The following is a 14,620-nucleotide window of genomic DNA, read 5'->3' as shown; positions in this document are numbered from 1 at the left end:
AATATTTTTTCAAACAGAACCACACTCACAAAAGCTTTGAGATCGTGATCGAAAATGTAGTTTTATTATTCCACCCAAGACAAGGATTCAAAGAGCAATGCAACTATTTCCATGCACATAAGAGGGATTTGGGTTTTATTTTCCTCCAACTGGCAGTTCTTCATGTCACATGGCAAACGTCTTTTGAAATGGGTAGCCCAATCCTAACCTGAGCTAGCACAGCCAGGCTGCATGGCCTTTGCTGTATCCAGCACAGGTTAAGAAGCAGCTGGAGGTCTTCTTGAGATAAGGGGATATACTTACCCCAAGTAATGCCTCAGCCTACCTATGGGGCTTCTCTAATCTATGCTAGCTATTTAGCTGACACAAATTCAGGAAGGCTAGTGTAATGCTGGGAGGGTTGGGGTTAGGATATGGCAAAACAGACATCAGCAACACCACTGGCAGAGACAAGAAGAACAACTGCTCTCCCCCTGCAAAATATAAGAGGGCACTTTAAAAGGAGCTTCTTTGCCCAACTAGCAAGGGAATTTGTTACCAGTACAATTATGTTTTAATCTGCCTGGGCTAACATACCTAAATGTCCTTCTTCCAATGTTGTTTCCCCCCCAACATCCAATAGTCACACATTTACATTTTCAGTAAAGGGCAGAGCATGTCTTGTAATTTTGACAGTAAGTGTAATTTTTAAAATGTGCGAGTAATAGGATTTTACCTTTCAACAGTACTTACTTTAAAATATCAGCAACATTTGGGCACAGATGCCAAATATTCCCTTGCGAAAGGGGTAGTCATTAAATCACTTCAGGATTTATATCAAGTGTTGCTAACATGAATTTTCTTTCCTGAGGCAGACAGCAGTACAAGCACAGCATGCTTGTTTACCCACAATTTGTTCTAAAGGCGTTCCCTACTCAAATCTAAGCCAATACATTGACAAAATCAACAACTCATCCAATAATGGGCATTGTGCTACAAGTCCCTGCCTGTTTTTCACATTAATTTCTGTGGTTATTAAAATGTGAGTCTCTTCCAACAGCTATTTATATGTTTCCAGATTAGCAGACAAAAATAGTGAGGCTTCAATTTTTTAAAAAAGCTTGGCACAAGAAGGTAGATGTAATGGGGAAGGTGCAAGCACTGGAAAGTCTTATGTCACTGTGAAAATTGGCATTTTACCACCCATTGAGTTAATAGCAAAAGAGGCAACTTTCTTTATAAAATGTTGTACTATTTTCCTTTCCTGAAGATTTTTCCAAGAGGCACCAAGAAAGCGAGTCACATATGACTGAAGTCAAAAGCAAAACTTTTATTCAGCAACAAAATTATTTTCTCCAAGTCCCTATTGCAATATTGGCTCACTGAAAATAAATGAAATAGATTTATATCAAATGTGAAAACAAACAAAACATGGTACCTCTTTGGATGCTTTCAGGCATTCTGTAGAAACTTTCCTGTCCCTGAGAAAGGCCTACCAGCATCCTGGTGCCACACTCTTGCATCTAGCATTCTGAGGTAGCAACCAGGAGGTTTTAAAAAACCCATCATGGCTTGTAACCTGTGACGGACTTTTCCTCCAGAAACCTGTCCAATCCCATTTTAAAGGCATCTAGGCCAGATGCCATCACCACATTCTGCGGCAAGGAGTTCCAGAGGCTAATTACACACTGGATAAAGAATTATTTTCTTTTGTCTGTTCCAACTCTCCCAACATTCAATTTTAGTGGATGTCCCCTGGTTCTGGTATTGTGTGAGAGAGAAAAGAACATTCCTCTATCCATCCCCTACATAATTTTGTACATCTCAATCATGTCCCCCCACAGGTGGATCATTACCCTCTTATGCCTGAAAAAGCCAACTTCTCCCATAGAATTTTGGAACACTTCTTTTTCCAAGGGCTAGCAAGTTTACACACTATCGCAGAGTGAGAATGAATAGGATTGGGCTGTTAGTTGCTCAGTAACAAGTTAACCTCCTCCTGCTTTCCAATGTTCTGGCCAACTAGTGAAAAGGCACCTTTAAAAACACAACATTTAAGAGCAACAGAAATATCATATTAATTCTAAGAACCTAAGATGAAGTGAAGATGGAAGGACCCTTAGGAGTAAGTGACCATGTCCTTCTTAGATTCATGATACAAAAAATGGGAAAGCTGAGTGGGGTCAGAAATAACTCTGGACTTTAGAAAAGCAAACTTTGGAAAGGTGAGGAAAGGGCAGCATTCCCCCTGGACAAAAACCCTCAAGGAGAAGGTGGTTCAGGATGGATGGGTGTTTTTAAAAGGGTGGTATTAAAGGCACAATCGCGAATGATCCTAATCAAGAAAAAGAGGGAAAGGTATGTAAAGAAACAGAGTGGCTCCACAAGGAGATTTCTGAGGAGCTGGAACACAATAGAGTCATATATAGGACATGAAAGGAGGGGCAAATTGACAAAGGTAGATACTAGCATATTGCTGTTAAGTTCAGAGAAGGAGTCAGGAGGACTATCACTCAGAATGAGCTTAGGTTAGCAAAGGAGGTGAAGAAAAACAAAAAAAGGGGTTTTAAGTTTACATTCAGTACAGGAGGAAGAACAAGGAAGTGGTGGATCTGCTGCATAGGGAAGGCAGTGAAATAGGGATGGGCAACTGAGAGGCAGAAATGATCAATTCCTACATTGCCTTTATCTTGTTCTGCAAGAGTCTGATCTAGTGTGAATGGAACAAAGGAGGGACTGAGGAAAGCTATAGCTTAAGAGAGGTAAGGATGCGGTTCAGGATCACTTAGCTGCTCTAAATGAATTTGAGCCTGTGGGGCTCGTAGATAAACTGCATCCTAGGGTTCTCAAGGAACTGGCTGATGTTATCTTGGCTTCTCAGCCTATATTCTTTGAGAACTCTTGGAGAACCACAGAAATTCCAGGCAAGCGAATATGGTCCTCATCTTAAGCCATTTCTGTCCAACACTGCATATACGTAACAGAGACTAAATGTGTACAACTGTGGGCAGAGCAAAAATGGGTTTAAAGAAAGGGGGAAAAAAGAAAATCTGAGCAACTATGGACTAATCAGTTTCATGTTGATACCTGGGAAGGTACTAGAGCAAATAATTAAGCAACCTATCTGTAAGCAGAACCTTCTTTCAATTGTAAAAATCCCTACAGGGATTTAAATAGCCTGCCTATGTAAACCACCTTGAATAAAGTCTGAGGAGAAATCTGACGACCAAGAAAGGTGGTATATAAATACCTGTATTATTATTATTATTGTTTAATAAGTTGACTGGCGACTGCTTTGGCTTTCTCAAATCTTTCCAGATAAACCTTATCTGCTTCCAGGACAGAGAGGATAACTTGGTAGGGGTGTGTGTGCATGCGTGTGTGCTCTGGACATAGTATATCTGGATTTCAGTAAGGCTTTTGACAAGGTTCCCCATGACATCCTTGTGGACAAGCTGGTGGGCAATGGACTACTGTGGCTGACGGACCATACCCAGAGTACGCTTATCAATAACTTCTAATCAACCTGGAGGGAAGTGATGAGTGGAGTGTCTCAGGGCTCTATCCTGGACCTGTCTTATTTAATATTGTATAAGTGACTTTGATGAGGGAGTAATGGGGATGCTCATCAAATCGGGTAGGTTCCTTCCAACTTTCTAATTCTAACATGACATCACAGTTGTAACAAAGGGGCCGATCGTGTGCTTGTTATGCCATATCCTTTCTTCAAATCCTTTTCTGGGTCTGTAGCTCTGTCCTACCACATTCCAACCACTGAATAATATTGGTCACTGAATAATCACACAGAGCCTGAATTACGGAAGTGCCCAATAGCATTCAAATAATCTCTTTCCCACATATACTACATGACATGTAGAGGGAACAAGGCACGGCAGAACTGAGAAGGAACAGATTATTTACGATAAAAGAATTGTAAGTAATGCAACCCCAAACCACACAAAAGACATTAGGGATGGTATTGGATATTCCTTTAGAAGAAGGTGATGTATGGGTATTAAATGAAATTTGTTTGGTAAAATCAGACACAAGTTAGCAAATGATGAAACAACTCTGCCCATGTTTAACACTTAACTTCCATTGATTTCAATAGGAGATCTACCTTACAATCCTAAACAGATTTACAGCACAAGCCAAACCCTAAACTGAGCTACTGCTTCTGTCCCTGCACTGACTCAGGGTGTTACAAATGTGCCATAAGGCACATTGTGGCTGCTCAACAGTCAACTGGGCTTGCATGAAGACCCATGCCAGCTTGGCAGAGTCACATCCAGGCCCTATGGCAGCTGACTCTGGTAAGTTTGCACCGCATGGTGTAGAGGTGGGAAAGGGTAGCGGGAGAGAATTTTGGAGGGGGAGATGGCATTTTGGGATGGGAAGGGTAGAACAGGGCAAGGATCAGGTCCAAGAAGGGGTAGGATCGACAGTGACGGTGCACACCACATCCAAACCCTCTTCCCCTCTCCTTTCTGTGGATAACCTTTCTCTAGAACCCAACAGTAGTTATGTTGAAGAAACTCTTTTAACTTTATTGAGACTCTGACTCCAAATAAGCATTGCAATCCTAAGTGTGCTCCCACCACAATTAAAAAGTCTTGTGAACTCCATGAGACTTACTTCCTAGTAAACATTCATAGGGCTCAGGCTACAAAGACTGCATTCTAATAAATCAGATCAGTGGATACAACCCTACCTGTTTTAATTCCCTCTTTCATTATTCCTATGTAGTATGTTCTACACAAAAAGGGGATCATCACTAAAAATGTGTGAAAGAAAAAGCTATCATCGTTGATGTATATTCATTTCATAAATTATGTATCTGTGTAAATTCCTGAATTATATAGGGCATGACATAGAAGTACTTAATTTTGGCTATGTGCCGTTGAGTTCAATGGTAAAATTAAGCACATGCTAAATTGTCTCCCACAGAAATTAATGAGATTTTTAAAATACCTAACCAAGTGTCTTTAAAGTTTTCATTGGGGCTGGAGTACACCAGTATGTTTTTTTTTACTAATAAGTCATTTGCTTTTTTCATAAAGCACTCAGGTTACAAACGTATTGCCAGAGGTGTGCTCAATTTCACTGAAATGAGAAACCCACCTTATCCTGAAAGGTATTGAAAAACCTGTTTTGCCAGCTATGCCATCCCAATTTACTACTTTGCTTCTTCTACTATCCTAAAAATATTTTGAGACTGGGCAATGTGCAGTCTTCTTCAGAGATTTAAAAGACCTATATTATAGACTCTTTCATTGCTGCTCCTGAGATGACACCTGCATGTAAACATCTCTGAGTTTTCTAAAGGAGGAGCAGGATATAAGCACTATAAAACTGAAGTAAATATATGCATCTCAATTCTATAGGCTCAAGTTCATCTTCAACTTCAGTCTTTCCCGTTTTTGCTATAATATAAAATTATAAAATATCAGAAGGGATGAATTAAGTCAAAAGTGCTTAAGGCAGCAAGCCCTCACTGAACACCTAGCGAACATGCACAGAACTGGGTCATGTGGCTTGCTTATATGAACTTGGTAGTTTAATATGCACTTAACTGTCCATTGAAATCAACAAGACAGAAACTGCTGCAATTTGATTGGATCACACTCAAATTGTTGTTTTGGGTGTTATGTTTGCAAGTGCCAAAACAGGATACTATCTCAGTCCATGCCAGTGATCTTGGGACAGTTTTACATTGGCCTCTCTCCATGACACCCCCACTCACAACTTAATGGAGAATTGAGAACTGTTGCTGCCAACAGTATTGAGGGTAAGGTGAACCTTGTAGTAGACTTGGCCCAACCTGGTGAATCCTGATGCCATCCCTGCAATGCCTAGCCAAATTTAAGCACTTCTGCAGTGTGACCGAGGCAGCCTAATCCTAACTAGATTCCCATGTGGCAACGCAACAGAGCCAGTACAGCTTCCACTACATCCCACAGGGGAATTTCAACTCCTAGAGGTCTCCTCAAGGGGACATTTGTCCTCATGCTCCCAGGTAAGCCACAGCAGCCACAATGGGTCAACTTAGACTATCATCAGTGATATCACTGGTGAAAGTCTGGGTTGACTCATCAAGCTCAGAAGGTGGATAGGATACAGTATGCTTGCCACCAACCCCACCCCTTACCCCTCCCCCACCCTATTCCACCCCTCCCCCTGCACCCAACTTATCTCATCAGTGGGCATGCTTGGGAGTGCTGGCACCAGTGAGAAGGCTCCAGCCTTCCCACACGCTCTGCTGTATTACTGTTCTAAAGCACTTTATGGTACTTTTGTGACAGTGCATGCTGGCGGAGCATGTGCAGCGGGGAAATAGGGAAAGTTGCAGCTTTGCAACAGGGAAATAGAACAGTGCAGGGGCGAAAGAGAACCATAACCATGGTTACTCAGCCCTATTGAATTTACCTGGACTCATGCCTAGTGAATGAATTTAGAACTGCATAGCTTATAACACATCTAACTCTCCCACCGAAATCACTAGTACTGAAAAGCGTGTGACTTCTCATTGTGCCCATAACACATGTTATGATTAATGGGTACATCATGACCTATTCAAGTCAACAGCAACAAAACCACTTCCACAATCACCTAAGTAGATTAGTTACTCCAATGCACACTTTTTATTTACACAATCAGCCTGATTAAACAGTGATGAAAAGGCAAATCCCAGTCTTTCAAGACATATTATCATGATTTTATAATCCGTGCTACTCTGTTTTAATCCTTGTTCATTTACCAGCACTGTTCTCAAAAGCAACAATTGAATTGACCCGTTTGCTCAACATTTCTGGAAGACTGAGAAAGTCTTACCCTTTTTACCCCTAGTCACACAATTTGCCAACACCCTTCCTCAACAGATGGAATAACAAATACCACTGGTGTTAAGGCACTGTTATACTTTGTTTTTAAGCTGCTTGCCTGCAAATAGTGCTACATTTGTCTTTGGGGATGATGATATTACCCTGGCTCAGTAGGTTGAAAGAAACTCCACCTGTTGATAATTCTGCTCCCACAACACAACCTCAATTCACTTCTGTTTCAATCATCTGATGGTTCCAAGTGCCCATTACTTGCTTTGGATTTTGGTGCATGGGCCTCCTTCTGTTTTCCTTGAGTTCCATCCTCTGACTGATGGAAAAAGTGACTAGAAAGTTGCAGATCCCCTTTCAGAGGAGGCGAGGGGATCTTCCCAGTGCCAGCCCACCACAGGCATCTGCCTCCCCTTCGATAGCACTGAAAGACTTTCACGTGCCAACCCTTTTCCCCCTCTCCCAGGGAAAGCTTTCCTGATTCCATTCATCCTCTGTTTTTTATGCCACCCAAATGATACCAAACGACTCCTCCCCCTACAGATGGCAACTTTTCCTGCGGGGATGGTCCCTTTCCCCAGTGTGCCCCCCCCGCACCCCTCACCCCAGGGAGGCTTGGCTATCTATGAAGGAGGACCAAGTCATGCCCCCCTCTCACCTTGGTCCAGCAGCAACTCAGGGCGGCTCTGGAGTCTGTGGCTGAAAGCCTACGCACACTTTCCTGGGAGTAAGCTCCATTGAACACAATAGGGTTTACTTCTGAGTAGGCATGCATAGGAGTGGTCCAGCAGCAACTCAGGGCGCCTCTGGAGTCTGTGGCTGAAAGCCTACGCACACTTTCCTGAGAGTAAGCCCCACTGAACACAATGGGACTGACTTCTGAGTAGACAGACATAGGCTTGTGCCCTACGCCTGAGAACCCCAACACTCCCCACAAGGCGCGAGCGCAGGCAGGGACGGCGCTTCTCTCTCTCTGCGCCTTGGCGCCAAACAGCCCCCCCCCCCGCGCCCGACCCACTGCAGACATAGGCACCCACCTGGCCTCTTCCCAGTGCCTGCAGCAGAAACTTCAGTCCCTCGACCTCCGCCGCCCGAGCCGCGCTCTGGAGAGATGCAAGCAGAGCTGCTCATTCGACAGCTGCTGGAGAAGAGGCGGCTGCGGGGGAGGAGGGAGCGCGGGCGGGAGGAGGAAACCGGAGCGCCGGGGACTGCGCTGGGCAGTGCTGGGCGTTGCAGTGTCCTGGAGGGGGGTCTGCTCTCGGTCCCGTGTAGCCTATCAAGGAAGGACACCCCTCTCACGAAGCCCGAGGCAGCGGAATTCCCAGGGCAGTGCCGCTTCCATGCATAGTGAAGACCACGCGTGGCGCAACCCTGCGCGTGTTTATTCGCAACGAAACCCCATTGTGGCCAAAGAGCCTTCCTCGCAAGTCAACGCGCACAGGATTTCAGCCAGGGCTGGCCCACCCTTGGGCCAACTGGGCTGGTTGCCTCAGGCAGCGGAGTGGTGGGAGGTGCCTCCCTCAGCCCGCCCACTCGTCTCAGCTGCTCCTCCTCTCACTCCCTGGAAGCAGGAAAAACTAGAGCTGGGGCATGACCAGGTGTGGGGGCATGACTAGGTATAAGTCATGCTGTCCCAGGGATCAAGATGCCGTGGGCCATCTGCACTTCAAATCAGGATTTGAAGTGCTTCGATTTAGGTGCAATCTTGTTTTCTCTGGATTCCGCCCATGTCAACAGGCATGTGGATGCGGGAGAACCCGTGGACATTATATATCTGGACTTTCAGAAGGCGTTTGACACAGTCCCTCACCAAAGGCTACTGAAAAAACTCCACAGTCAGGGAATTAGAGGACAGGTCCTCTCGTGGATTGAGAACTGGTTGGAGGCCAGGAAGCAGAGAGTGGGTGTCAATGGGCAATTTTCACAGTGGAGAGAGGTGAAAAGCGGTGTGCCCCAAGGATCTGTCCTGGGACCGGTGCTTTTCAACCTCTTCATAAATGACCTGGAGACAGGGTTGAGCAGTGAAGTGGCTAAGTTTGCAGACGACACCAAACTTTTCCGAGTGGTAAAGACCAGAAGTGATTGTGAGGAGCTCCAGAAGGATCTCTCCAGACTGGCAGAATGGGCAGCAAAATGGCAGATGCGCTTCAATGTCAGTAAGTGTAAAGTCATGCACATTGGGGCAAAAAATCAAAACTTTAGATATAGGCTGATGGGTTCTGAGCTGTCTGTGACAGATCAGGAGAGAGATCTTGGGGTGGTGGTGGACAGGTCGCTGAAAGTGTCGACCCAATGTGCGGTGGCAGTGAAGAAGGCCAATTCTATGCTTGGGATCATTAGGAAGGGTATTGAGAACAAAACGGTTAGTATTATAATGCCGTTGTACAAATCGATGGTAAGGCCACACCTGGAGTATTGTGTCCAGTTCTGGTCGCCGCATCTCAAAAAAGACATAGTGGAAATGGAAAAGGTGCAAAAGTGAGCGACTAAGATGATTACGGGGCTGGGGCACCTTCCTTATGAGGAAAGGCTACGGCGTTTGGGCCTCTTCAGCCTAGAAAAGAGACGCTTGAGGGGGGACATGATTGAGACATACAAAATTATGCAGGGGATGGACAGAGTGGATAGGGAGATGCTCTTTACACTCTCACATAATACCAGAACCAGGGGACATCCACTAAAATTGAGTGTTGGGCGGGTTAGGACAGACAAAAGAAAATATTTCTTTACTCAGCGCGTGGTGGGTCTGTGGAACTCCTTGCCACAGGATGTGGTGCTGGCGTCTAGCCTAGACGCCTTTAAAAGGGGATTGGACGAGTTTCTGGAGGAAAAATCCATTATGGGGTACAAGCCATGATGTGTATGCGCAACCTCCTGATTATAGGAATGGGTTAAGTCAGAATGCCAGATGTAGGGGAGGGCACCAGGATGAGGTCTCTTGTTATCTGGTGTGCTCCCTGGGGCATTTGGTGGGCCGCTGTGAGATACAGGAAGCTGGACTAGATGGGCCTATGGCCTGATCCAGTGGGGCTGTTCTTATGTTCTTATGTTCTTATGTTCTTGACTGCAGTAGAAGGCCATTGGAAATGCCCATATAAGGATGCCCAGAGAGGGCATTTTAGGGGTACAGACAAAACTATAGGGGTAGCTAGAATGCCAATAGGTGCAACTGCCTCTCTAGCACTTCTTATCAATGTTCTTTCTTCCTTTTAATTTATTTCTGATGCTCATTTTAAGTCTCTGATGCTCATTTGAATCATTGCTGATTATCTGCTCCTCAGCAAAAACTCAAGATTTTTTTTCCACCTCAAAAGCCCATTGGCATTCTGTGTCATCATTTACATTTTCTGCACCCATATTATAGGCACTTTGGAATACTACAGTATTCCGTTTGCTTTGCATTTGTCCTGTAATACTCATAGACTTGCTCATAAAGATTAAGTACATGATCCTTTGTTTCTTTCCATACAGTAGCAAGTCATTTTTGTGTGTGTATGTTTTCTCGGTCCCACCTCAGAACTTCTCCCCCTCATTCCTACCTCATTCTGCTGCATGTATAAACCAGGACTTCTTCAAAGCATGCTGGGAAAAGTAATGGGAAAAGAGCAAGAGGAAGCATTTCTCATTATATTTAGACAATTATTCCAAAATCCAGACATCTGAAATCCAGACACCTTCCTTCGCCAACCAGTCCAAGTAAGGGATACTCAACGTGTATAACAGACAAGTTTCATCATATGGTTTTCAGCACAATCTGAAAGCATATGATACAATACCCTTTCTAAAATTAAGCTAGTCTGGGGCTGGTCTGTGTTTATTTGTGAGACTGCTTGGGAATCCCTCTATACACTGTACTTATTTTATTTAGGACGAAAGGTGGGCTTAATTAATAAATAAACCTGTGTCCATGATTATGCCTTTATACACTTGCTTGTTTTGGGAAATCTATATAAAAAAGACCTTTTAGTATGCTGTGCAGATGCAAGAAAATACACACACACACACACACACTAGGGGGGAGAGAGATCTTCCAAGTTGTGGAGAAACTTTGGCATTATTATATTGCTTGTATTGATAAATATATATATCAGTAATGGACAAAAACAACACAGAATCCTATGGTACAAGGCTAATTCATTTATTGTGGCATGAGCTTTTGGCAGCTAGCACTCACTTCATCAGATACATTAAGTGGTCACCTGTGGAGGTAGATATATATACACTAAGTACACAGAGAAGAACAAACAATGATTATTTTAAAGCCAGTAAAGGATAAAGTTTCCATTGTGGCATTTATTGTACAATTCATTTTTAACATTTCTGTCAAATATGAAGCAACAATAAATAAGCAAGTGAGCTTGAAAAACCCTGCTGCAGTACTTTAGAATAAGAATTTCAAAAAGTATGGCCTAAGGAGGCCACTTCAAGATACTGCACTACAATCACAGTGACCTTAACTCTGCTCCAGTACCAATTTATTAATGTTGGAATAGACACAAAGTACAAGAAGAATATGGTGGGATAATCTACAGGGATGTGTATGATAACTTATCTAGACTAGTGTTAAAGATATTAAAAGATCAGAAAGATTGAAAAACAGAAAGATTTATAAGAATGGAGGTTACAGCACACCATTCATCAACCATTAGTTTATGGAACAATGTAAAGAGGTCTCATGCAGGTCTGATGAAGGGGAGAGGACAAAATCTGTGGGGTTGGGCCATGGCAAAACAAGGTACACAGTAGAAAACAAATGTATTTGCAGTACTCAAATTTATTTTATAATACATTTGTTTTCTACTGTGTAGCTTGTCTATAGGCTCTCAGCCTATCCAGGGCTGCATATCTACAACAGCTTCAGTCCACTTTTAATGCACTTCTGTTACCCCAATGCATTCTGGAGACTGTAGTTTGTTACGGGTAACTCTAACAGCTTTCAAATTCCTTAATAACCCACAGTCCCCCCAGAATGTACTGGGGAACAGAAGTGCATTGAAAGTGGATTAAAGCTGTAGTGGAAACACAGCCCAGGTCTTCTCCATAAGCACCAATATGCATTAGTACAATCTATGGCATAGCTAATGATCGTGTAGCCCAGTGCCAAGCTCAAAATGTTGCCCCAGAAGTGATGTCACAACAGGAAGTGACATAATGCCTGGGCTTTTTAAAAAGTGAAAATTGGGAGGAACCCACCTCCTCCTCCCAGCAGCTCGCCACCACTTGTCCCCTCAGTCAATGGCATAGCTAAGGCATCTATCTGCTATCTGGGATCAAAGAAGATTTGTAGCCCCCTCATGAAAAAAATCAAATTTAATTAAGAAAATAAATAAAAAGTGTGCCCCTTATTGGTTAGAGACACTATGCTGAGGTAAAGAGGAACATTTATTCTACCCCTGCTAAATATAAGAGGAGCACCACTTGAAAAAGTGCCTTTTTACCCAGTTAGCAGGGATAACTGTATTATAATACATGGACATGACTGACTCATATTAACATCTTATTGGTTTCATGCTGTATCATGATAACATGTCATTGCAACATGTCAATAACATCATAACATGTCATTGCCTCTCAGAACTATCAATTTCATAGGTCAGTTTTGAGTTAAGAAAATCCACTTTTTGTTCCATAAGGTAGTTGTGTTTTCATTTTCTGGTTAATTGGCCATAACTTTTGATAGAATAAAGATATTACAATGCAGTTTATTTCATTGCATTCTGCATTAAATTACCTTTCCAATAATATATAACATGATGGTATTATTCATACATACCAAGATTTTCACAATATTGGTCACTAGTGTCAAGCTCAGCTGGTTGCCCCCCTAAAGCTTGATGCTTGGTTAAACTGCTACCCCCTGCACCCTCTTAACTATGCCACTGAGTACAATTCAAACACGGGAAAGTGAAAGTTACACTTTCAGACCAGAACTACGGGGGGGGGGGGCGTATCTGTGGATCCTGGGGCAGGAGGGGGTGGGACTGGCAAAGCCCAGCTCCACCAGATCCTATCCTCTGTGTTGGGCAACAAAGCTGGACATGTAGAGAACAATCCTAACCAGGTCTACTCAGAAGAAAGTCCTATTTTGTTTAATGGGTCTTACTCTCAAGAAAGTGTGGTTAGGATTGCAGCCATAGGCTCTCAGGTCTTCAGAGGCAAAATAGCCAGCGCAGACTTGAGAAGTCCCATTGCAGGGCTTGGGGCTTTCCTGGGGGGGGGGGAATGAATGTAGCCATTTTGGCATCACTGCACCCAGCAAAGCTGCCTGGAATAGGACTGGGCTGTTATTTTGCTAAAAGAGCTATGTAGGTAATCAAGCTATGAATTTGGGATCCTGCAAATGTTGAAATAGTTATCTTTGCTGCTGATATAATCTTTTACTCTGTGTCTTATACTGCAATTACAAAAAAACAAAACACAAAATACTCCTTTTTCTACCCACTTTGGCAAGACTGAGATAAACATTGAATCAGAGTCCCCTTCTAACAATCCAATAAGAAGATCAAGATCCAAATGGGCAGGAAATCCAATGAGTAATTTTCTTAGTGAAGGCAACACATTAACAGTGTAATAGCATCATTCTAAAAACTTGTTATTTGAGCACACAGCACAGTATGTACTGTAAACATTAATAACATAGTACAATGGTGGTCAGGTTTTTTGGCAACTGTGCCACCAATCAAGTCCAAAATATGACAAAGAGACACCAGACCCTAAGTAGTTATCAATATGCCAGGGGAAGTCTCCAGATTTTACACATATACCCCACCAGGAGCCAGCACCACATAAGTTAAAAGCATGTCTGGGAGAGAAGATGTGCTAGTAGGTGAATAACTTAAAAGTATGAAACAGGAGTTGTTCCTATCCTGCCCTCTCCTATGCAAAGCAGTTGATACAATCTGGAGCATGTTTCAAATGATTGGGGAAATTTAGAAAGTACTGTGGTATGTTTTACCACACTGAATTTTTTTAAAGTTGGATTAAAAAAAAATTGATCAATGAACTTGACCATCCATACAGTACTTCTAAGTCCATGAGAATCAAATTTTCTAGCACCTGTTTTGATTGTCTTTGATCATATTTAATCATTTGCAGATTAACACCTGTGGTTAACAGATTAACCAACAGTTAACACCTGTTGGTTAACAGATTAACCAACAGTGGAAGCTTCCAATTCCCACCACTGCAACACACTGCCACTTTATCTTGTTATTTACATACTGCTAGTTTAGAATGTCCGATAACTGCTTTCATAGGAACTTCATAGTACATTCTAGCAACTACTGCATTGAGCTTGTGAAGTACCTGATGGCCAAGCCTTTAGTTTAAGGATACTTAGCCCAGCTTTCTGATTGCTTAACATGTAGATGAAGAACTCAAAATGAAGTAATCCTCTGATTGGTCAAGTCAAACATAGATTTGGTTTTCTGTCACCCTGTCAGAAGACTTCTATCTATCAAAAAGTAGAACTGGACATTTCAGAAGTTCCAGTCAATGCTTGGTAATGGAATTAACTTCTTCCTTCTCTTTGTTCTGAAAGGACACACTTGACCATTTTTGAGAATGAGGTAAACAAAAGATTATTTTCTACAATCATGTATGCTAGGGATTTTCCAACTAAATAAGGTTTTGGACAGGTCGCATAGCAAGCTTGTATTTGCATACTTTTTTAAGGGCAAAGCCTAAAACGCCCAAAATTGACTGGACAAGAAAAGTTGGATGTGGTTTTGAAGATTAGGAGATAAATGTTTTGAATGGTTTCAGGAGGTATGGAGGGCTGCAAATTGGTAATAGCAGCAGCAACAGTAGTT

General features: G+C 42.8%; 1 protein-coding gene across 5 annotated transcripts in view; it reads right to left on the bottom strand.

Moving 5' to 3' along the window:
• Positions 1 to 7,906, bottom strand: part of ADGRG2 (adhesion G protein-coupled receptor G2) — a 64,015-nt gene extending 56,109 nt beyond the window's left edge. For all 5 annotated transcript variants that reach the window (XM_066618929.1, XM_066618934.1, XM_066618930.1 and 2 more), the window contains exon 1: positions 7,847 to 7,906. The gene's annotated coding sequence lies outside the window, so the exon portion shown is untranslated. The remainder of the gene's footprint in view (positions 1 to 7,846) is intronic.
• Between the last annotated feature and the right edge of the window lie 6,714 nt (positions 7,907 to 14,620).

Source organism: Tiliqua scincoides, chromosome 3, assembly GCF_035046505.1.
Source record: "Tiliqua scincoides isolate rTilSci1 chromosome 3, rTilSci1.hap2, whole genome shotgun sequence".
Classification (NCBI taxonomy): domain Eukaryota; kingdom Metazoa; phylum Chordata; class Lepidosauria; order Squamata; family Scincidae; genus Tiliqua; species Tiliqua scincoides.
The sequence above is the reverse complement of the archived record's forward strand: the minus strand, read 5'-3'. Positions and strand labels throughout refer to the sequence as shown.